This window comes from Lygodium microphyllum, chromosome 28, assembly GCF_053477565.2.
Source record: "Lygodium microphyllum isolate KBCC chromosome 28, Lygodium_microphyllum_v1.1.10, whole genome shotgun sequence".
In the NCBI taxonomy this organism is placed as follows: domain Eukaryota; kingdom Viridiplantae; phylum Streptophyta; class Polypodiopsida; order Schizaeales; family Lygodiaceae; genus Lygodium; species Lygodium microphyllum.
In genome coordinates this window covers 53,536,839-53,559,818 of record NC_141162.1, presented here as the reverse complement: position 1 = coordinate 53,559,818, position 22,980 = coordinate 53,536,839, and positions in this window count along the sequence as shown.

Sequence of the window (22,980 nt, the reverse complement as noted above, 5' to 3'; positions counted from 1 at the left end):
TCTGCTTACTTCTCCCAATCATAATCTGACGCAGTTCTAACAAAAGATTGCTCCCAATGATTTTTTCGATTTCTAGTTATACATTCAGCCCACCTGGCGAAGTATTCTGTAACTTTTCGTTCAACTTTCTAACTGCTCCAATATTCTCTCGGTATTTCTTTCTAGTCTTTTTCTTACTCGCTCGTCCCGTGCTAACCTTTGAATTTCACTCATTCACTCTGGTGTGTAATGATTTTCCCTTCAAACACATCCCTCGATCTGTCTCTATTGCAAGAGCCCTTGCTTATGAAGGCATAACTTACGCAAGATATCAGGTAGTTCCTTGTCTTCCACACCATAAGGTAACTCTTCACTAGGCTTTTCTACTATGCCCAAAATCTCAGCCACGTCTCTTGCATCCCTAGTATCGAATATTACTTTAACACCCTTAGTTAATACTACCCACTTTGACACGTTAGCCCAATCTATTCGCCTAAACGATTTGTATTCCTCTCTTGTAAAAAAATCGTAATGATGTTTTATCCTAATAGTATTCAGTTGAATTTCATCAACTAGCTTAAAGTGCACTGCTACCAAGACAATTCCCTTTGCTTCATCTTGAAATATCCAATTCCAAGTGCATAATTGCTCAACGTCAACCCACAGTTGAGGTCCAAAATTCTTACCCCCATCTACCAAATCGGTATCCCTTGCCTTGTTGACAATGATGCGCTATATAGCCTTGGGAAATTTAGGAAAGAATTTTCACAAGAAAAATTCCTTAAAGAGGTACATCAGAACCCTGATAGCTTAGATCAATACTTTGTTAAGTAAGCTTCAAGGTAACCAGTCAAATCCTATAGCATGGTCAAATAGGTGTAAGATTCTAATCCTAGGCTCTATAGCTTCTCCCCATCTCTCAGAGGATACTCCTTATATGTTGTTTCTGCCAAACTTGTGGTGGTTTGTTATTTTCCCCTTTCGGGATGTTGAACTTTAAAGAGAGTATGGTTTCAAATGATTAAATAATCTTCTAGATCTTCCCCTCCATTTCTGTTCCTTTTTAATGCCTCATCTTTGACTTATAATTTATTTCTTTTTTTCTTATATTTCAAATTAACAAATATCCACCCCCTCTTCTCCTTAATTAACACGCTTGCCCTTCTCAGAAACTACACCAAAAAATGATGGTCCCTTAAGAAGCCCCTAAAAAATGGGCAAAATGACTATGTGTGAAGCCATTGTATTAATTAAGGTTTTAGGATGGACAATTATGTTTTCTTTACACTTAAATTACTCACATAAAAGTATCATTTCATTTATCTCTATAGTCCAACTATCAGCCAATAATAACTTTATTTACTTATTTACTATCCTTTTATAATTACCATCTAACCTCTCAATTTGAACTATAACTCATAAATTATAAAATTCAATAAATTCAAGAATTAAATTAGAGAAATAAGTTATTTTAAAACTCTTATTTCATCCATAATCTATGTTAATCCTTTAATATAAACCCTAATATCGACTAATTATCATTTCATCCCTGAACATCATTTTACAAAAGTACCTACAAACGGAATCCATTCTTAATAAAAATCTAGGAGCATTTTTTTCACAAAAAATAAACTATAGCCTCTTTTTACTTCATCTCTTAATTCCTTCATTATCACGAGTTATTAATTATTATTACAATCCACAAAAATAAAAATATTCATAAATTTTATATCCAACCATATATCATAAAACCCAATTAACCATACATCCATCATAATACATGTAGTTTATGTACCAATTTACAAGCATAAATTCCTCCATTTCCTCTTAATATTCACTAATCATCACTAAAAACTACCAAAAAATTATCGTTTTCACACTTAAAAATTCAACAACTTAAATTCCAGACATCCATTTCACCTAATATTTCATGAGTGAATTAATTATTATATAATTCAACTCTTTTTTAATTTTTATCCCTAATCTTACATTAGTACAGGCAGCCTTTCATTGCTGGAAATGAGAAAGGGAAATCAGAGAAATCATTAGCATCTTCTTGCATGATGACACCCATTTTTTTTGTGTTCTCCTCTCTTCCCTCAACCTCTCTCTTTCACAAGACTCTCCCTACATAACTTCTTGATCAACCTCTTTTCAAAAATTGTCCATTTCCCACTTGAACCAGTTTCTTTTGGCATCTCTTCACATCTCTGGAACTAATTTGTCCCACCCCACAGCTTCTTAACTTGAAATTTGTGTATGCATGGTAAATTATACCAAACTTCTACCCGCCTCCAATTTGTCTATGCTTTCCACTTAAAAATTTCCCACATCCGCCTTCTGCCAATTAATATTTTTTCGTTCCCTAAATTTTCCACTAAAAAAATATCCTAACTCTCAACTTCTAAATCCTCCCCTAGCACTGCTCAAATACGGATTTACATCCCTATGTTTAATTAAAATTTATGAAACATAATACATAGCCAAAACACTTCAATTTTGCTAAAAAATAGTGTAAAAATGGCACAAAATAAGGAGTTATCATGTATATGCTGTAGGTGCTATGCACCATTATGTTTAGGTACTCCTTGTGAGGAGTTGGGAATGGATCTATTGAACTATGAATAGTATAAACATGTGTATAAGTTAGATTAAAGAGTGTATCATCCATACGCTCGTGGCAATAATTCCGTGGGGTGTTTTAGTTGAGCATAGCGGCTCAAGTAGAGCCCTAGAGCCAGTGTTTGGGTCCACTTTTAGTCCTAACATGTGGTGTCTTTGTTGGGAGCCACTAATAAGTGGCAATTTTTGAATCTTAGTTGATATAAGGACCATTCGTTCAGTGTATGCCAAAAGGCAATGAAATAGATCCAAAAGACTATCAAGTCGGGATCCAGAAGCAAGAAAGAGCTAAAAGGGCTAGATTGTGGGTTGAAATTATTATGAGGTATTCCCCTCAATGGAGTAGCGTGATATCCCTAGGGGGGTTCTTAGCAACCCTAGTTCTACGAGTAGTTCTTTAGGAGGAGGAGGAAGCTCTGGTACTTTCCCTCTCCCAATAGATAAGCCCACTTCGAGTGGGATAGTAGTCCCACCAATTCAGAGGGCCTTACAAATTTGATTATTGGCATTGTAGAACCTATTGCAATTCTTGTAGGGATGCCGAATTGGCTAGCCTTAAGATTCCCTCTACCCATTTTAATGGGTTAGCAGAGGAAGATGTAGAGCTCCACATTAGTGAGTTTCAAAAGTTAATGTTCAACTATTGAATCCAAGATGAGGGACATATGATGATGTTCTTTAATATGACTCTGAAAGTAAGGGCTATAGTATGGTATCACAGCCTAGAAGCTAGAACCATAACTGTAATTGATCTATTTTTTGCAGCCTTCAGAGTTTTCCCCTAAAAGAGGTGGTTAGTACTAGCTATGTGTTCTCAATATAGCACATCAATAACCTCACAAGAATGTTTGAGTGTATGCCAAGAAACTGAAAGAAGTGTTTTGTAAATTACAAATCTATATTCCCATCCCAGCTGCTACTCAACTACAGTACTCTACATGGGTTGGACTTTAATATCCAGGTTCAGTTGAGTAGTGTTGCTCTTGCTGACATTGATACTTCTATTACATGAGTAGAGGAGGTGGAGTCATGATTACAACCAACCTACTCCTCTAGGGTAAACTTGAATTTGAGTCTAGGTCTTGGAAATAATTTGGCGTTGACCAGTGGAAGTCAAGGAACACCCATGACCAATTTGAATGGGAGAGGAAGCATAGTGCTGAGTGGAGGCTAAGTGTGCCCATGTTGCTAGCTCCTTCTAATGTGACCATGCTGATAGATAGCCAGATGGCTCCATTGAATAATGGAAGCCAAATGACAGACCCTAATGCCGTTCCAATTAATCAGCAACATCCAATCTCTAATCAATTGGTTAGACCAACTGAATGGTAAGTAGATGATCGTGGCTATGAGTCTAGTGCATCAAATGTCCTTAGCAAAGTCAAGGACATGAGGAAGCATTATATAGATATGATAATGGAATAGTATAAACAAATAGCCGTAGATGTTAATTTCCTAAAGAAGTAACAAAACTTGATAGGAAGTCAATGTCCTAAAGAGGGTCGTCCCCATCAAGATTTAATTGTAAGTGGTGTGACAGTCAACCAATGGTAGCAGCATATGTGACAGCATACTAGTGGAGCATGCCATTGTGGACATGGGATCCTCCATCAACATTATGAGCTCAGAATTGATGGAAAGATTAGGATTGGAAATCCAAAAGGACGCCTTCACAATTCTCCAAATGCTTGATGGCAGTTTAAATCAACCTGAAGGTTGCATCACCAAAGTCCATGTGATTGTGGAATGCCTTGTGGACTCTAGGGTTATCAGGTTTGTAGGGAAACCAAGCTATCAAGTATTGTTAGGAAGGCCATGGATCTTGCAATCCAACTATCAACTTGATATACCCATTGGCCATCTGATTTTTGGCATAGGAGCTCAATGTGTGATAATGGATACATATCCCGAATCTCCTCAAAGTGAGAGAGTACCTTCATCTTTGTCAAAATTAGATGCATTAGAGAATCCATCTGGTAGTGGGACTTCATTAAGTGACAAATCAAAAGAGAGGTCCACTACAAAGTATGTCTACTAGGTGACTCTAAATGAGCCGATAGAAGCTCAAGTTAGAATAAGAGACACGAATGTGATTGAGCTGGACCTCGGTACATTGCATGATCCACAAACAATTAAATTAGGGTCTATGCTCAGTTTGGAAAAGAAAGGAAGGACTACGTGTCCTTAATCCAAGAATTTTATGACATCTTTGCCTTAAGCTATGATGAGCTGAGGGGTATTCCTCCCAATTTAGCTATGCATACCATTCCCTTGAAGGAAGGAAGATGTCATGGTGCAATAAAAAGTAAGGCATATGCCTTTTGAGTTAAGGGACGGACTATTTGAGGAGCTGCAAAAATTTTGTAAAGCTAGCCTGATATTTCCTATACAACACACAGAGTGGTGTTTCACCAGTAGTTACCAGAAATAATAAGAATAATCAATGGATCAATTAGCAACAACTAGATATATTTATTCATTTATGGATTACTTTACTAGATATAACCAAATGGCTATTGCAAAGGAAGACAAGTTGAAAACAACATTTATTATTGTATTTGGTACCTTTGCATACATGTTATGGCATTTGGTTTATGCAATGCGCTAGATTCTTGGTAATGTACAACTAATAATACCTTTTATGATATTTTCCCATAGGAGCTGATTATTTTTTAAAATATTTTTGAGCATTCTAGGCAGTTCTACATTGCTCTTAATCCAAGAAAGTGTATATTTAGAGTACCCTATGGATTGCTATTAGGTCATGTGGTTAGCTTAGCTGGTATTGTGACTAATCCTGAAAAGATAAAGATTATTGTCACTATGAGTCTGCCACGTGCTCCTAAAGAAGTACATAGCTTTCTATATCATGAGTGGGATAGTATTGAAGATTTATCAATGCACTGGAAAAAGGGACGTTGCCCCATTGATGAATCTAATATCATTTAACTATCAGTTTGTTTGGAGTGACCCATATCAAGTATCATTTGAGGATGTAAAGCAGGAACTAGTGAAAGCACTAGTCTTGAAAGCATCAAAAAGAGGTGAGGTCTTTGATATTTTTTCAATAGCCACAATACATAGCATCAGCTACTATTTAGCCCAAATTTTGAAGGAGAAGTCGTATCATCCAATTGCATTTGTTATCCATAAATTGGGGATATCAGATATTAATTACACCTGCATGGAGAAGTTGTGCCTTGGGATGGTATTTGCGACAAAGTAATTCAGGCATTACATTCTCTATGAGAATATGGTATTTTATACAAAGATAGAGGGGTTGAGGCTATTAAGATGAATAAGTTGCAGCCACTTGACTTTCTAGCAAAAATGGTTGATCATCTTGCAGGAGTTTGACTATGAAATTAAGAGTAAGCCACCAAAGTTACAGGGTATCATTGAATGTCTTGTGAATTTCGAGGAGCCAAAGAAAGACTTGGCTAAAGGTAGTGACCTCGAGGGTCTATTCAAAATTGATGCGGCCTCCATCCCATCCTAGTATACTTTCATAACGCATTATCTATCTACAAGAGAGACTGGAGTTGTTTTATCAAAGCTTGAAAAGAGGAAAATTAGGCAAAAAGCCTTGAAATTTTCCTTGATTGCATGAACAATGTACTAGCAAGGGGTCGATGATGATATTTATCACCGATGTGTGTTAAGCCCAATACAAGACAAAGAAAAAGGAAGCAAAAGAAAAATTAAAAATGTGAAGCAAAGCGAAAAATGCGGCCCGACAGAAGGATAAGAGGAGAAAAATCCAAAAGCACAAGGTAACCTTAAAAGTTGAGGCAAATGCAAAGGCACATTTTAAAATGTAAAGGTGCCCCCAAATTTTTGTAAAAGAGTGCCAAGCTCCCTCCTGTGCAAGTTGTAAAGAGTAAACACGTATATGTGAAGGCATAATGTAAATAGAAGGAAATAGGAGAAGAGGACATTGGCAAGATGGTCGGTTGTCATGCAAAAAAAGGGATGGGTGCCTACCAAAGGGATAAGGGCATGTATAAAAGCCAAAAAGTGAATAGAGAATCTCATTCTTGGTATGTGGCAAAAGTGGCTCTCTTGTTCTTATTCTTCTTCTCTTCTCCTCTTCTTCTTGCTTCCTTGTGTTTATGTTTGAGAGAGAGTGTGTGAGAGTGTGAGAGAGTGAGTGTGTGAGGGTGAGGGACCATAGTGGAGAAGCTCTCCATCTTCTCATCTCTTCTTCTCTTCTCTTCTCTTCTCTTATCTCATACTCATGGCTATGGAGCATGGGGCTTGAAGGTGGAGGATTGGGATTTCTTGAGCTTGCATCTTGAATCGTGGAGCTACCAGTGTGTGAGAGAGAGAAGGTTATTCTATTAGGCATTGAGGTAAGCTCACTACATTTGTAGGCTTGAGAGCACATACGACTATGTGAGAGGTAGCCAAGGACATTCGGCTTGAAATGGTTGAGAGCAATAAGCGGTCTGTGGGTCTTGGTGGTTGAGTGAAAGCTCCTACATTTTGGTTCCATTGCCGAGACCAACGGATTCGAGCCTTGAGTGCTTGCACGCTTCGAATCGAGCATTGGAGGGTTTTCCCCAAACCGATGCTTGAGGTAAATAGGTAGGAAGAAAGGGAGTTTGATCTTCATTGCAAGTAAGAGTTTTGGATTTTTAAAGTTTAGATAAGTTGGTTGGATTAGCATTAGTGTTTGCTTGTGATTTGCAGGCATTTGTAGGCATTTAGGTAGGAAAAATAAAGGAAGAGAAACAAAACCATAGTAGGGTTTTGTGCAAAGCAAGCCTAAATCGAAGGAAAACAATGTTGAAACCTGGCAAAGAAGAGGAAAAGGCATCCACCAAGGAGTGTTGGAAAGGGGATCTAGAACCCTAAGAAAGGGTGAAGAGAGCTCATTTTTAGTTTTAGGGCTTTGAGAGAGAGAGAGTTGGAGCTCTAGGGTATAGACAAGATCGAGCGCACCAATTTGGAGGTTTTTGACTATCTAGGTACACAAAAACCTTCCTTAGAACTTAATCATTTATTCTGGAAGCCTTTAGTACTTAGCATCAACCACGAAGGTTGAACGAATCAAAATCTTGCCTCACAAGTTGTTTGCACCATCGGAATTGAACACACATCATGAAGTCTGATTCCTAGAATTGGACTACTCACACTCAAACAATCTGATTTGTTCATTCTGGCCGACACCTATAGTTCATCATCCAATCAGACATTGTTGGCTGGTCCAAAAGTTGAAGAAACTCAAACTCGAACAACCAGACTCATGGACAAATTTGGACCATCAGATTTGGACAATCGACTCAGACACCAGACTTGGACTTGGACCATTCGATTTTCTCACTCAAACATACCCAAAATTGGAAAGTCCAATTCTGGGAATCAGACATCTGAGAATTGAAACACTGACCAAAGCTTGGAAACTTATAAGTCTAGCACATTCTAGGCTAGGTAGAGCTCAACTTGAAGCAATGCAAGACCCTTACAGGCATCCAAACACATTAGACGGCTCATAGAGCCTCCAAACTGCAAAGATCATGACTCAAACCACCCATCCCAAAATATCCAGCAAATGATCAATCGATACGATTTACAAACCAAGATGGAGCATCATGGTAGGTTGGCTGAAGATATCATAGCTAACCTTGAGGAAGAGTGAAGATTGGCCCAAAAAAGGTGCTATAGGGCATAACTACTTACAACTAGGAACAACAAACTCAAAGAATGAGGCAAGAGATAGAAATGCGAGAGGTCCATTGAGTTTTAGCACTTGCTATTCGGAACAGGATAGAATGCGGAGAGGAAAAGAGTGCTAAAAGAAATCTCACATTGAGCAAGCTTCTCATAAAGAGACTCATAGACAACATGCCTCTGCAGAGCGGAGTGGCCCTAGCAACTTCATTGCTAGTGAGGCTAGGAATCACTCCAAATTCAAGGAGCCAACTAAAGATATCCATCATTGCCAAGCAACTCGACAAGTATTATCTCGACAATGACCCACATAGCTTCATAGAGCAATTTGAGCAGGTGTGCAAGGCAAACATCCTAACAGACCCTGCTCAATGTCATGCATAAGCTTTCGGTCTTTTCTCAAAGATAAAGGACAGATGTGGTACATATGTCGTCAAACGCAAAAACTTCAATAATATCAAGAGCCTCTTCATCCAAGAGATTCTCTAAGGTGGGGTACTCAGATAACCCCATGGTTCAATCGATGAATGTCAGTCAAAATGACAAGGAGGACATTAGAGATTACGTCACCACGTGTGGAGTCTCTTTAAGAGAATCCTAGTCATCGTAGAGCAACCTAGTGAGTAAGCAATCTCCACCATATTCATAAGCAAAATTAGGAGTGAAGAGCTCTACAAGGCCTTGGTAAGGAAACTCAAACTTGCAAACGGATGTGCTAGCTAGGGTCTTTGAAGAAGCCATATGCCTAGATGACCTACTTGATGAGAGAAGCTCTCAAGAGCCACAAGCCAAGATAGTGCATCCTCTAGAGCCTCAAAGAGAGCTACCACGGCTAGTGAGAGATCTAGTCACAGTAACCAAGAGAAAGGGAAGAGTGTTGACATGAGCCAAGAATTGGCAGACGTAAAGCTAGAGCTGGTCAAGCTCCTGGAAATGATTAGAAGACCTGTGTGACCTCACGTGCAATGTGTCCATAGTGGAGGGAACCACCCACCAGCCAAGTGCACGGATCCTAGATCCAAACCTTGTGCCAACTACGGTAGGATTTCGGTCACGATGCTATGCATTGCTGACTACCGAGGTGATTATCATATCTGCAACTTTACAACTAGCCATACTACTTGGGGAATAGACTGCCACAATTCAAAAGGGAGTTCCATTATTTCTCCCAGCACCTAATGATGCCAAGCCAGTTGTCCTCAAAATGGACATCAACCCTACAGGTATACCTAGACCACTTGGATCCTTTGTGACCCATTCATCGAGTGACGCTCCAATACATTACGTGGAGGAGTGGAATGAGGATAAGACATACATAAACCCTTACATCTTCTACAACAATGAGGGAAATCCCATCTTAATGGACTTTAGACCTTGGAATTTCGACCAATACAACTAGTGATGGCATTAGCGTTAGGCCGAGGAAGGGGTAGAGGCTTAGGAGGGCAAAGCCAAGACCCAATCTCATGTTGGACTTGTGGCAAGATGTGGCCGCCTAGGGCATATCTCATCCCATTTCCCTAAACAAGAACAAGCTAACCAAGAAAAGGCCAATTTGAGATGCCCCAATTGTGGAATCACTCACTTATATGCCAAATGTCCCAGGTGAAAACCATGTACTAGCTCAACCATCATACCTTCTGTATCCTTTGGGTTGTTTGGAGTCAAAACACTTGATGGTGAGGCCACTCCCATATCATTGAATCTCATGAATAGGGCAAAAATGAAGCAATCTGGTATTTCATTGCCAAGACCTAGCAACTTAGATGTGTTGAGAAATGACAAATGATGTATGCTCCAAGAAGAGATGTCGTGAATCCCATATGCATAGTGAGGAGAGTGGAACAACCCAACTACTATAAAGGATTGTACTTTCACAATGAGTAATGCAAGATCATGATGCTTTCCTCTTTCAGTTAGGGTCATTTTCATTATCAGTTCACTACAGAAGATTGTGTTTATGAGTCCAAGCTTCCATCTTGGAACCTAATTTACTTGTGTAACAATTGTCTACTCATTGTCTATGTCAACATGAATTGAGCCTTAATCTTCCATCCACCATAGCTCTTGCCATGCTCTAGATCTATGCATTTGACATGGTATCAGAGCTTAACTGAGCATAGCATAGCTCCTTTCTCTACTCTCTCGGACCCTCTTAACCTTAGGAGAGATCAAATCCAGCTCATGGTTCCATTTCTCACTTCCGTCTCCACTTGACCTTGTGCCTGCCATAGCCAAAACACCACCTACCTAACTTTGAGCTTCTGAATCTCCCAAATCAAAGCATATCTCAACTTGCTTCCTTCTAGGAATTTGTTCATTGACTCATGGCGCTACTTTGTATTACATAAGATCTTGACATTGGAAACTCCAAAGCTCAGCATTGTCAAAATTCAAACTCGTTGTCAAGAACTACATCGTTTACTATTTGTACAACGATTTGCTCTCTATGCTATGTGATCTATCTTGCAACCATAGGGCTTTCAAAGAGCCATACCTAAGCTCTCTCCAACTTAGAGGGTTTTCCAAATGGCCATCTTTGTAAGCTGTAGTAAGTAAAAAACAAGGCCCCTATCTTGAAACCCTAAAAGGGCAGCCATAGCCAAGTTCCCTCAAGGTCATAAAACCTTTCATTTTCTTACTCCTCTCAGTCCACTGAAGACTCTATCACTCTGGTCTTACTAAGCACTTAATTTCCAACAAAGAATCACACTAAATCAGCAAGAAATAAGAAGATCAAGCATCAACATCTGACGTTGAGCTCCAAGATAATATTTTGTTAATACTCATGCAGTGTTGTAAAACACTAATCATCTTGTGTTGCTTGACACATTGAAGTACAACTCTTTTGCTAGCTGATTTGTTGCTAATAAAAAATGGCAGAGCTCAAACAAATAGCAAAGTTCAATGGAGAAGGCTTCCATGCTTAGAGGGAAAAGTCCATGTACCACCTCATGAGGAAAGACCTATGGGATCTCTTTCAAGATGATGAAGGTGACACAAATGTCAGAAAACAAGATTCAAGAAGCGGGATTCTTGTAGTAGCTCCACCAAAAACCAAAGAATGGAAGAAGATGAATAACAAGGCACTAGGCATCATTTCCTGGGGACTAAGTGATGATGTGCTACATCATATCTCTAGCATCAGAGATGCTAGAACTGCTTGGGAGCAACTTGACAAGATCTTTGGTACACAAGCAAAGAATTCAAAGGTAAAATTACTCATGCAATTTTATAAAGTGGATATAAAAGATAGTACTTCCATGACCATACAGATTAACAAGTTCAAGAGCCTAAGAACCCATCTTGCAACTCTTAAGAAGAATATTGATGAAGACGTCGTACTGCTTGCAAGTGTGATAAGGACCCATATGAGAATCTTGTGTCCACCCTAAGTAATGTTCCATGTCTCTCACTAAAGATATTGAGCACTCACTACTTGATGGAGAAAACAAAGTTAAAAGCAAGGCCACACATGTGCCCAACAACCAATACTTCCTCTACTCCAAAAACTGATTTTTCTCCTGACAGAGTCAAATGCACTTCTTTAAGAGAATTCAAAATCCTGTCACAATTAGCAATATGATCAACCACAAATCCTCTACATCCCTGATCATTCAGCTCCTTATTCTTCTCATGGATATCGCACCCTTTTATCGGCACATCATCAAGAAAGGGTAAGGTCAACTAAGGAATATACTCCCTCAAAACTTTATGCATAGCACTCATCATATGCGCCACTGAATTGGTTGCCCTCTGCGGAAGCATACACATCCTAACCAATCCAAGTGGTGTCTTCATGGTAGTGATATCCTGGCTTTCTAATGCAAGCTAGAACTGATCATATCCTGAATATAAATCCCCCAAAGAGTAAATTTCCTTGCCTGCAAATGCTTCTGCAAATTCATCCACTATCAGGCCTGATCCAACATTCCTTATGGTGACTTTATTAACTGGTTGCAAATCTTGTATAAGCCTCAAAGAACCATTCTTCTTTGGAAAAATAAACCACCGATTCGAATATGGAGTTGAAGAGGGCTCCAAAATCCGCATCCTGGTCTTCTCGTTCAAAAGCTTCGACAACTTAGGCAAATATGCCCGAGGTACTGTAATAGGCTTTAAATTCCATGGCACATGAGGTACTATAAAGATCACCATAGGTGCAACTATGGTCGGATCAACACATCCAATTTCATCTGACTGAAATGCAAAGGCTTTCCCATGCCTTGCCAACATATGCAAGAAACAAGCTCTTTCTGTAGGTAAAAGAAAGCTTGTATCACCAATTTTCAGCTTTTGTAAAGTTTCAGCTGTAAATTTATCTCCCACTCCATGTGGATCCCATAAACTAGGCGGTTGAGTCACTTTTTCAGCCAACCCATCACTTTCAGGTGGTAAAGGCAAAGCCACAGGCTTAACCTTCTTTACAACTGTTTTGTACTTTGTATCCACCCTTGCTTCAACCCTGTTTTGCAGCCCATATTGTAGCCCATAACATTCATGCTTAGCAAACTCTTGAATGACTTCATACATTTCTAAAGTGTCAGCATAAATAGCCTCTTTTTCTGCCATGCTTTCAGCATTAATTGTTGCAGAAATTTCAGCTAGTGTATCAACATCAATTATCCCTGAAAACATCCCTAAAATACCTTCATTTGCAGCCATCAAACCATATGTCTTTAGCTCTTTTTCACCCCATCCTACATATTTCTTTTCTGCCCTGCACATGGCTGAAACATTCTTAAAACTGCCAAGACTACATGATGTCCATTCTTGCAATCTAGACACAAGCATAATTTTCCCCTTTCTTGGAGGCATAATTATCTTCCTAGAGGCACTTCCATAGCCTCCCCTTATAGCAGTGCTATCTAAAAACCCTTAAACTCTCATGCATTAGGTGGCATGAGATTATCCCGCAGCTTATCCCGATTGCGGGGATGATTCACGCAAATAGTGAGAAATTGTAATGCCTTTGTATTATCTTTACTCTGAACCCGAGCATATGAAGAACCATCATCCAAGGCTTTTGTTTCCATCCTTGATTCTGAAATATAAGACTGCCCCAAAATCACTGGATAACTACATGAATCTTGCACAAAAAAATGATATTCATCCCTAACATCTCCAATAGTCATGGGTACATTCAGACAAGCTGCATAAAGATCCCTAATTATTTGCCACTCGCATGCGCCATCGTGGATCTACTTCAATTGGCCAACCTTCATTCTCATACAAATTGTGTGCCATAACATTGATTTTAGAATCCAAGAGAGCTATGCAATGCATCTCTATTCCTCCCACTTTAACAATTGTCTCTATTGTAGCACGAGCCCAATGCGTTTGTGAATTATGACTGCTTGGAATAAAATGAGCATCTTCTTCTCCATGTGCTTGTTGATGGACATCCCTATTATACATAGCCTTTTCTCTATGCTTAGTGCTACCCATAATACCATTTTCGGCCACAAGCTCGTTGTCTATACTTTCATCTAACCCATTTTCAGCATCAGCATGTTCCAAAATAACATTACATACATCATCATATTCCCTCTGAAGATGTTTCTCTATGTCTTTGTCAACCTGCATCAATGCTTGCAAAACTTCACCATCAAACTGTCTTTTTTGTTTCAGCATATCAATGATTGCATCATGAAATTCATGCTTTGCGATTCCAAGAACTTCGCCAAGTGTGAATTCTACTCTACTTCCAAGCATGCGATCTTCCAATACTTTTTTAAGATTTGTGGCAGTCTCAAGATCTGATTGTAACCTGTAACCGGGCTGCTTCTCTTGAGATGCATAATCCATAACATGCTCAGGTATGGCTTTTTCAGTCTCTTTTTGTTGCTCCATTTTACTTCGTGTTATGCGTTTAGATGGGCCTGAAGAGGAAGGACCAGCGGTGTCCTCATCTCTTCTTCTCTTTTCTTCCGCAAGAGCTTCTTGGCTATGAACCTCAGCCAAATAACCATAGGCTGAAAATGAGTCCACTGGTGCACTCCATGATGTTCTTCCTCATATACTCTAACTTGCATAAGCCAATTCAGACTTTGCTATTTTTCCCTTTTCCATGCAATCTAATGCTTGCATCCAAACACAAGATTTTGCTTCAGCCATGCTTCCTTTATGAGCTTCATCAATCCTTTCAATTCTAACCCATATGTGGCTGCATCTATGGCAGCAAATGCTGTCCTTGTAGCCATGTCTTCCAACTTCTTCTGCATGCCACCATTTCCAAAATTTGGGTCTATTGGAAGACCAGTTTCTGTTGCATGTATTTTTCCATCTTTCCAAAAGGTTAACCTTTTTGCTTCCACTTCATGATAAGCTGTACAATCTCACTTTTCATGTTGTAAATTGCCACATCAAATGCATCTCCTCTTGCATCCTTCTTTGTACGATCTTTGGGCTATTGTTCGAGCCTTCTCTTCTACCTTAACATCCAACTTTTTGACCTTTGCATAGATCTCTATCAAATTCACCCTCAAATCAAGCATGCATTTGATTAATTCATCCATAGCATCACCTTTAAGAGCTGGACCAACAGGTATAGCTAGTTGTTCCACCATAGCTACAGGCGCCTTGGCTACAATTTCAGTGTGGTGCCTATACACCATCTTAATTTCATCCACTCTCTCTTTACCAACATATGCACTGCTTTAGTTACATTAGCCCAATCTGATTTCAGCCCTGTTTCAAAAGAGGCATCTTCTAAACGATCAGTCAGCTTCTCTTGCAAGACAGGATCTGTAGCCTTCATAAACAAATCAATTTTCTGACTCTCCAATTATTGCTACTCATCGGCATCCAATTGTGCATACCAACTTTCAAATTCATGGAGCAAAGTTGTAGCAGCCAACCCTTTATTGGGCTTTTCAATCCAATCTATAAATATCTTTTTAGTTACCAATCCTACATCTTCCAAGAAAAACTCTTCTCTCAAAGCTTTCTTAAAAGCTGCCCAATCAGCATCTCTTCTATATAACTTATCAATTCGATCATGCAAAGCATGCATGGCCAAATGGGAGAAATACCAATTCCATGCATACTGCGGTACCCCATGAAACATCTTTTCTTCATACAGTCGAATGAAGGCCGAAACATTTTGACCTTTAAAGTGCTTCAATTCTTGTCCCATTGCCTGCAATGCATTCACGGCTAAGGAATCAATTATTTTTGCTTCTTGCTAAGTTTGCATCTGTTGTTGTAACAACAACTGCTGTTGTTGTTGTTGCTGTAACAAAGCAATCATTTGTTGCAAAGCATCCCCACCACTTGAAGTTATAGAATCTCCCATCTTTACACACCTCTACTATCGACTTTTACGTCGCGTTCACCATTGTCGAAGCGTTTGCGGTTGAAAGTCTATCGTGGGGGTAAGGGACATCAAGGTGAAGGGAGATTCAAGGAGCGGAGTAGACGGAAGCGAAGGGGTTGAAAGAAAGAGAAGATATGAAAGAATACTTGCAAAAAGAAATAGAAGACGTAGAATAATACTCACAAAATTGAAGCCTGCCAATTTATTTCTCCATTATGAGAAGACAAATATCTTGTACAAAAGCGTACACAAAATAATACCTTCCTTTATGCTGCTCAGACCGCCAATCTGATGCTTCCATTGGCTCCGAAAGGGTGGTAAAATACTAGCACACCTGGCCAGAATTCTGCCAAATTACTCCTTTATCTCCCACTTCGAAGTGTTGTTCCCTGCCTGAAAATAGCGATTGCGACGCGCGCAATTTCGTCCATCTTTCTTTTTACATAAAATCCTCACAGATAATTGAAAGCTACATGCTTTCTTTTGCATGTCATCCTAATCTAAAAGTTGTCTACAGTTTTTGGATTTTTACAAGAGATAATATCTAAAATATCATAAATTGGCTACACTTGTCCAAAAAAACTAATATGTTTGAACCATGGATACTAACACTAATGTCTAAAAATGGCATTGGCTCTCTAGGTCAATAAGAAAGCCGCACTTTAGAGTTTTTCACATGGTGTGCGCGTAGCGGCACGACACCGTGTTCATCCTGATAGATAGTGGCAGTACACACAATTTTGTGAATAAGTCCATTATGGACACACTAAATTGTCTTCCCATTGACTTACAAGAGCCCATAAGAGTTCAAGTGGTCAATGGTAAAGAAGAAATCAACACACAAATATGCCCACATGTTTCTTTACGGCTAGCTAAAAATTATGAAGCAAAAGTAAACTTGATAACCTTGGAAATGGAGCCCATAGATATTGTACTCGATTGTGATTGGTTGAAGACATTAGTCAAAATCACTATGGATTTCTCATAGCTTTATACGGAGTTTATCTTTCATGGATAGCTCATCCATTTACAAGGAATTCCTAGTAAATTAGATTTTCAGCTTATCACCATTCAACAACTCAAAAAGAAGTATAAGAGGAGCTCACATATATTTTTCTTGCACTTGAATAAAGAGCTTGAAGAATAGTCCACAAATTCAGCAAGTCACCCAGCCTTGAAAGCTCTTCTTGAGGAGTACATGGATTTGTTTGAGATGCCTACTTCATTGCCTCCCAAGAGAGCAGTAGATCACCCCATTGATTTGAAGCCCAACTCAAAGCCAATTAATAAGCCACCCTATAGATTGTCCAAGTGTGAGCGGAAAGAGGTAGCCAAGAAAATTAAGGAGCTTCTTGAAATTGGATTCATTGAACCTAGTTCTTCACCCTACACATCTATGGTCTTGTTAGTCAAAAAGAAATATGGATCTTTCAGGATGTGTATTGACTATAGGGATCTTAACAAGATCACATTAAAGAACATGTACCCAATACCCAGAATTGACAATTTGCTTAATGAGCTCAACGGGGCTAGATTCTTTATGAATATTGACTTGAGGTTAGGGTATCATCAATTCCGTATGTGAGAGGGTGATGAAATCAAGACTACTTTAAGGGATGATCAAGGGCTCTACCATTTCCTAGTGATGCCATTTGGGCTTACAAATGCTCCAACTACCTTTCAAAGTCTGATGAATAAGATTTTGTAGCCTTTCCTCTTTTAGTTTGTCTTGGTCTTCTTTGATGACATTTTGATTTATAATAAAAACCTTCAGGACCATCTATCACACATGAGGAAGGTTTTTGATGTATTGAGACATCATAGAATCTTTGCTAAGGAGAAGAAATGCTCTTCATGCAGACTGAAGTGGAATACTTGGGATATATTGCTAGTGAAAAAGGGATCCAGGCTGACCCCAAGAAGGTGCAGTGTATTAAAGATTGGTTGACACCTACTATCACTACTTCACTTAGAGGATTTCTTGGTCTATCTTTATTTTATTGCCAATTTATCAAGCATTATGCAGCTATTGTAGCTCCTTTGACCGATAAGTTGAAGAAGAAAGCTTTCTTTTGGGATACTATTGCAAATAGTAGGTTCAACCAGTTAAAGGAACTCCTTACTTTTTCTCCTATTCTAATATGCCCGGAGTTTTCAAAAGAGTTTACCATATAGTGTAATGCCAGTGGCCGAGGCATTGGGGTTGTTTTGTTACAAGAGCATGGAGTGGTTGCCTTTGAAAGCCGCAAGCTTATAGATAAGAAAATGGATGTGAATGTTTATGACAAAGAGGTGTTGGCTATCTTGCATGCAATAAAGAAATGTTACAAGAGCATGGAGTGGTTGCCTTTGAAAGCCGCAAGCTTATAGATAAGAAAATGGATGTGAATGTTTATGACAAAGAGGTGTTGGCTATCTTGCATGCAATAAAGAAATGATACCGTTACTTGTATGGCAGTCGCTTCAGAGTTCAAAGTGATCACATGGTCCTTAAGTACTTTCTAACTTAGTCCAATCTTACTCCTAAGCAGCGTAGGTGGGTATCTACATTGTAAAATAATGATTTTGACATCACTCATATGAGGGGAAAAGACAATGTAGTGACTGATTCTCTTTCTCGTATGTGGGCTTGCAAAGTTTTAACAATGACTGAGCTACATAGCGATTGGATTGAAGAATTATAGGAGGCTTATCTTTTGGATGAAGAGATTAGCCATATTTTTTAGAAATTACAGCAAGGTCTCATGGAAGATAACTCGAATATCAGCTTCAAAATGGCCTCATTTGGTTAAATGGCAAGATTGCCATTCCCTCTACTTCTTCTTTTACATGGAAAACTATAGAGAAGTTGCATTCTTCACCTTTAGCTGGACACCTTGGAGTTTTCAAAACCTTGATAGGATTGGCAAAAGCTTCTATTGGAAAGGGTTGTGGAAAGGTGTCAAAGACTTTGTCATGCAGTGCATTCCTTATGAACAAAATAAGGACAACACCCCCATAAGCCAAGTGGTTTGTTGTTGCAGCTATTACCCATTCCTACATGCAAATGGACACAGATTACTATGGACTTTATTATTGGCTTGCTCACTACCAAAAAAGGATGGAATAGTATAGATGTGGTGGTGGATAGAGTCACCAAGGCAGCCAATTTCATTCCAACCAAGACCTAGTTTACTGCTTCTCAAGTTGCTCATGGAGCATATTTTTAGATTACATGGATTACCACAGGTGATTGTTCATGACAGAGATTCAAAGTTCATGAGTAACTTTTGGTAGGCACTATTCACATCCATAGGCACTAAATTGTCTCCCTCTACAACCTATTATCCACAGACTGATGGATAGATAGAAAGGCTAAATAAGTGGTTGGAGACTTATCTTTGTCATTTCTGTTATGATGTCTAGAATTCATAGGATTCTTGGTTACACTTAGTTGAGTTTGTCTATAATAACTCCACTCATGCTAGCATTGGATTTTCACCCTTTGAGGCTATGTATGGCTATAAGGTGCCCTTACCCATAGTCATCTTTAATGAAAGAATTAATCCTCATGGGAAAGAAGAATTAAAAAGAATGTAGACCCTTCTTCAACAGTGTAAGATGAATCTTAGGAAAGCCCAAGAACAAATGAAGATGTATGCAAATGAGAAGAGGTGACCTTTAGAGTTCCAAGAAGGAGAATTGGTTTTGTTGAAGGTGTCCAAGTCTCGGTATTCTACTTTGAAAGATGGATCCAATAACAAGCTTGCTCACAGATTTTATGGCCACTACCGGATCCTGAAGCGCATTGGAGACTTGACATATAGATTGGAGCTACACTCTTCCACTAAGATTCATAATGTATTCCATGTTAGTCAGCTCATGCCTTTCTATGGTGATCTTATTGATACACTTGATGAGCTGCCACCTATTGATGAAGAAGGTCTTATTCGATATTTCCCAGAGGCTGTCATAGGTCAACATGAGAAGAATCTTCTATCTCATTCCATCATTGAATATTTGATGAAATGGAGAGGTTTACCACCTAAGGAATCTTCTTGGAGGCCTGATTCCATATTAGATGAGTTTCCTTTCCTAAGGGACACATTGGTGGGCTGAAGCTTACTGACTATGGAGCCAGTTATGGTACAGAGAGGGACTTGACAACAGGCTATTTTAGAATATTTTTTATTCTACCTAAAATTTAAAATTATTCCACCTATATAGGGTCAAAGTACTATTCAAGAGATACATTTTGACATGTGGCATGCTTCATTTGGATACTTCTACAAGAAGTTATGGCAGATTTGGTTCAGTAGGGTCTTTTTATACAACAAGCTGTCTACTTCATTTTGAGCTCATCAATTGAAGACTTTAAGGCTCCAAGTACTTTTGAAGTATTCTTGATCATTTATATAGCTGAGGCATACTTTCATTCCTTCATTTCAGTCCATGTCTCTTATCTTTTATTCATTTTCCCATTTGTAACGATGACAATAGAGTAGTACTTTGTTCTATCCATCAATCTTTGTAAGTTTGTTTTTGAGGGAGAAAACCCTTGGGACAGGATGGATTGCAAGAAGCTGGGAAGAATAAGGAATTAGTGTGTAAATAATAGTGATGCCATGTCACACTAACATAGGTATAAGAGGGTCACGTAATTTTTCTCATTTTTTGACACATTAATACATTACAATCCTTCTCTTCATTACCTTGCTCTCAGCTTCAATGGCTTCTTTATCTTTCTTGTCTTTCTCTCTCCTCGTCACTCTCTTTCTCTCTCTTCTGCACTTCTTATTCTCTCTCTTCTATAGTCTTCTCTCTCCTCTTTCTCTCTCTAGTTCACTTCTTGACAATTTGCTGCATAAGAACAACTAGTCAAAACCATTGAAAATGTTCTTGTGAGATAAAGTAGTAAAAAAGTATACTTACCAAGTAGCATATGATGTGATTGAAAAGCCATTTTAGAGTCTCATTGATCCCATTAGGCACTCGTGTTGTACCTATTTATCATAAATCATTTTCTAATCATTGTTGGATTGAATGCTTATAGCCTTACCATGTGAAGACAAATCCCTACATGTTGTAGAGCCCTATCTTGAGTGCAACACTTATATACATTCCATTTTTTGGTGTTTTAACATTTGTGCCTCATCTAGTTTCTTGATTCTTAGCATGCCAATTATCTTAACAAGTTTCTTTCTTCTTCCAATCCAATTACCTTAACAAGTTTCTTCCTTCTTCTTCTTCTTCCAATCCAACTACCTTAAGAAGTTTCTTGCTTCTTCCAATCCAATTACCTTAGCAAGTTTTTTGCTTCTTCTAATCCAATTGATGTGCCAAGACTTTCAACTGGAGTATATAAATAAATAAAAATCACAAGATAAATAGTAATGAATGAAAAAGATAAAGACATGAAGAAATTAATGACCTAACCCTTATAGTCAACAATCTAATTACCTTTAACACTTTTTGTTTCTTCCAATACAATTGACATGGAAAGCCTATTCCAATAGATATGTAAATATATAGAAAGAGCAAGAGCAATTGTAAGATAAAAATAAAAAAATGAGAAAGGTCTATAGAAATGAAAGACTTTTAAAACCCTTACAATCAGTAATTCAATTACCTTCATAACTTTTTAGATCGTTATATTTCAATTGACATGGCAAGACTCTTCTAATAAAGCATGCAAATATATAAAAAGAGCAAGAGTAATAGTAAGAAAGAAAGGAAAAAAAAACTCTTAGAATCTTAACATTCCTACAATACCTTATCAACTTTCTTGCTTCTTCCAATCCAATAGACATGGCAAACTTTTTGCAATAAGACATATAAATACATAAAAAGAGTAAGCCTTCAAAAACCCTTAATAATGCATCTAAATGGAAATGATACCTCAATATTCTTCCAATGGTGCATAAGAACACAAAGAAAGAGAAATGTTGAGAGGAATAGAACAAAAAAGAGAAATCATATGTAAATAGAACAATAAATGCATATGTAAAAAGGAAAAAAGTAAAAACATTAAAAATATAAGCCTTAAAAAAGCATAATTAAAACTCAAAAAATAGTATATAGAGATTGTAATCAAATTTCTTGAAAATGGGATATTATTTTTGAGGCCTCAATCAAAATCCATGAAAATAACATTATAATATATAAAGTAAAAGGGGGGGGGGGGAGAGAGAGAGAGAGAGAGAGAGAAAAGAGAGCTTCCACTACTATTTAATTTAATTTAGCCCAAAATTAGAGAAAAAAAATTAATAAGGTGTCATTTTGTCCATATTTCTATCTAGCTAGGGTGTAATTAAGGATTAATCAAAATCCTTACAGGGTTTATAATGCCTCAAAACTGGCCCTAACATACCTACTCTCTACCTACCTACCTACCTACCTACCTACCTACCTACCTGCCTACCTGCATGCCTACCTAGCTACCTACCTGCATGCCTACCTGCCTATCTGTCTGTCTGTCTGTCTGTCTGTCTGACTATTTGTTTGATTGATTGATTGATTGACTGATTGTCTTTCTATGTTTTGGAATATAACTATGATAACTATTTTTACTCAATCATATTTGAGATTGAGATTAGATCGTGTTAAGGTAACACTTAATACCTTAGGGATACACCTTATAGAACATGTAAGATACCACGTGGGTTCAAACAAAATGATATTTTATTTAGTAAAATTCACATCATTATATTTCCAAGAGGGGTTTTTAATTACCATTTCAATAAAATTTGTAAGTTTATTAAAGTAAAAGGAGTCATTTTACGGCCTTATAGCATGTAAATAAAGGGTATTTTTTAATACCCTATGAACACACATTATATAGATGTTTTCTTATAGTATTCATATTCCATCATCGTCATAGTCTTCATAGTTTTTTTCTCAGTCTCTCATAGTCTCATTCATAGATACATTGTTTTTCATAGAAAACTAGCCATCTCTCGTATATTATTTGTCTCATATGCTCTCTCTCAATAGTACATTCGGATAACTAAGAATAACTCTCAATAATCATCTGTTGGTTGTGGATATCACGTTGGGAAAGGTATATAAGTAGCTACATGTTGTGGAACACCTCCCTTTTCACTTGGATGAAGCATTTAAGGAGGAATTATGCCAAACTAACATGTTGGAAATCAAGGAACCTCTAGGGAAGGTGTCCTTATAAGTGCCAATTTGTGGAATACTCATTTGCTTCAAACACAACTCTCACCTCCCTCAAACTGCATGGAGGCAAATCCTCACATGTGCTATCATTTCAAGGGGTTCAAGCAGGTGTAATGGTCCTACATGCTCTAGATTCTTAAAGCTTTGGTCTATGATCTTTTGACTTCCACTAGATTAATATTAATGTTGTCAAGATTAGCCATGAGTTTATGAAATTTTCATAACAC